The following is a 3,331-nucleotide window of genomic DNA, read 5'->3' on the forward strand; positions in this document are numbered from 1 at the left end:
TAAGCTAAAAGCTAATGATTAAGCACAGAGTTTAGTGATAGAGAGGACAGGAGAGAAAGAAGAGGGAGAGGACAGGACAAGAGCAGTCAGTGGCGGAGCAATGGGTACCTGTCTGTAGGCTCTCCACCTGTCAGTGAGACAAACATGAAAGACGTGCAGTCTAACTGACAAGGAGCGGTCATTGCACATGACTATTATGCACGATTGTGACGGAGCGGCTCGTATGGGTACCTGTCTGTAGGCTCTCCACCTGTCAGTGAGACACACATGAAAGACGTGCAGTCTAACTGACAAGGAGCGGTCATTGCACACGACTATTATGCACGATTGTGACGGAGCGGCTCGTATGGGTACCTGTCTGTAGGCTCTCCTCCTGTCAGTGAGACAAACATCAAAGACGTGCAGACGAGGAGCGGTCATTACAAGTGACTATTATGCACGGTTGTGGCGGAGCGGCTCGTATGGGTACCTGTCTGTAGGCTCTCCACCTGTCAGTGAGACAAACATGAAAGACGTGCAGACGAGGAGCGGTCATTACGCGAGACTATTACGCACGGTTGTGAGGTGCGCAGCGGCAGATCTGACAGCACACTGTTTATAAACCAGTTTACCAGTTTAATTGCAGGAAATGTTTAGTTGTTAAGCCATTTCTCAAGTATAGACATTCACTCTGCCTGTTGGAGAGATAAAGAGAAGATTAAAGCATCACATTGCGGTAAAAGATGCTGTATAAAAGACAGGCTACAACTTTTTTTCCATGTCCCCCCCTGGAATTATTCTCTAAAATTTTACTGTTTATTGTCCCCCCCAACTATGAAATGGGATTTTCACCCCTGACCGTGGGTAAAGTTTTGCAAAACTGTAAACAGTTTACTTATCTGTCCACATGGATGTAGATTGTCAATTTACATCCATGTGGATAGATAGGTAAACTGTGCGCACAGTTTACTTATCTATCCATGTGAACAGGCTCAAGGACATCTGTGTCAGAGAGACAACAAAAAGGTAAGAGGAGCTGTGGGAAGTCCTAACAGTTCACTTTGTATATTTGCACATCCAATCATGTTTTAATTTGTATTTTTTCCATTTATATTTAACCCTATGGGCCTGAACGACGCATAGTGCGTCCAAATTCACACCTGTTCTTCTCTATGGTTTTTCTCCGCGACCGTGCGTCATAGCGAGAAGCCATGCATATCACGTGAAACAGTGGAATCGTAGCTTTCCGAATGTTTTCACAGCGAAAAAAAATGATAAAGTTACACTAAAATTATGTATAACAGATCTTTCATACAGCTCTGCACACACATTACTCTTGGATGGATTACTCGCGAATGCAGGGTCGCACAGAAATGCCATGCATAACACATGAAAGCGCAGGACCAGAGCTTTCCAATGATACCACACACATCATTGTGCTGTCATCCCATCACGCTATAAATACAGATCAAGTGTCTACCAAATCTACCAAACCTGACGAATTTCTTTACAATCCATTATACAGATCTTGTTATCAGTCACTTCATATAGTGAGGAATATCGTATCTTACCACGTCTTAGGCTTGCATATGTCTCTCCCTGTCTATCCACGTTTGTAGTCCGTCTTTCAAGATGCAAATATCTCCATATTGTCCAGGTGACACTTCATCAAACTTTTTATGACAAAACCAGCCACTTCACCTTTGCGCACCCAGACAACTGAGGCCTAATTATGCATGCTGACAGGGCCGTAGTCACCATATTCATTGAGGGGGACACGTGATGTAAATATTGCATGTTTCTTTCAGATAAAACACATTTTTGACTTGTGAATGAGTCAATGGAATTTCTTGCAATAATGAAAAAATACTGGCAGTCATGTCCGCCTGGCACAAACCACATGTTTTGGACAGCTGTGAAGTGACAGAATGTCCCAGCATCATGGTTATTATATTGCCAGATTCCAGAGAGTCTCCCCTCTTCATATATGGCAGAATATGTCAACTTCCAACTTGCTATGGTGAGATACATGTAAAAATGTAAGAATTTAGTAACACAGATTTGTTTTTTTCATTGATATAAAAATTTATATAAAATACAGGCACATAGAAGGATATGGAATGATGGCAAATCTGGTCTCCTATGTCCGAATTTCATGTTCATTGGTCAGTCTGAACTGGTAATAATGGCCGAGCCCTCCGCCTCAAACATTTGGTCGAGTGTCGAGTTTTTCACAAATCCAAGGTGGCAACCCTAAGCCAGGGGCTTACCTCTCTCATTTGTCCTTGCTGCTTTATCCCAGCTGCGAGCAAAGAACTTTCTGATATCCATCTACAGGAGTAATAATGTTTGAGTCAAATTGAAATCAAAATAATACCATAAGTATTCAGCAAGTTGTTATGGGCTAACGTTACTTCAAAACCTAGCTCTTATCTTTAGTCACGCAGCTGCTTGGCAGCGCCTCTCAAAGTCTCTACATGCCCAGAAAACACCATATACTACGGGTCAATGCATGAATTAATTAATTACCATAGCCATGTGCGCACTGTGTATGCTATGTGGAGTTAAAACTCCGAAGTGAATTTTTTACTGGTGAAATTTTTACTGGGGCACTGCAGATCAATACTGGGGCACGTGCCCCAGTAAAATCTGTCTGGCGACGCCGATGGCACACACACACACAGTGACAGGACATACTGTTAGTATCGCACAGCTAATGTACCTCATGGTTATTAACTGATATAATGTCAGTCAAGCTGTTTCGGTGCCGGTGTGATTTTGTTAAGACCAATTGACAGCGGCTGCTTGAACTGACCATTCGCTGGGAGTAGAGTCCTCGGGCTCAGCATCTGTGTGACAGCACCAACAAAAGTTTTTTTTTTTAACTGGTGGGGCATCAGATAAGCATAGACATCAGCTGAGTAGGCCCAGGACATGTTAATACCAGGTGTAAACCGGGCCTGCAGCCTTGCTAGTAGCTCTTTGAGGCTCTACTCAGGCACAGCGTCACTTTGAGCTAAANATCAGCTGAGTAGGCCCAGGACATGTTAATACCAGGTGTAAACCGGGCCTGCAGCCTTGCTAGTAGCTCTTTGAGGCTCTACTCAGGCACAGCGTCACTTTGAGCTAAATGTTAATGAAGTAGGCCTATAGGCTACAAGACGTTGCTTCAAATGTCGGAGCATTTGAAAGATCCTACCAGTGCAGTATTGCCTGCCTGGTAGAGGATGTAAAGCACTTTCTGGTCTTTAACCTTCATGGTAGAGTTTACAGTTTTAGAACACAGCTCAAATCAACAGACTCATGGAGCCAGAGGCTGCTCTATGTATGAAACAGGCACACAACCAAAGTA

The sequence above is a fragment of the Epinephelus moara genome, chromosome 2 (genome assembly GCF_006386435.1).
Source record: "Epinephelus moara isolate mb chromosome 2, YSFRI_EMoa_1.0, whole genome shotgun sequence".
In the NCBI taxonomy this organism is placed as follows: Eukaryota; Metazoa; Chordata; class Actinopteri; order Perciformes; family Serranidae; genus Epinephelus; species Epinephelus moara.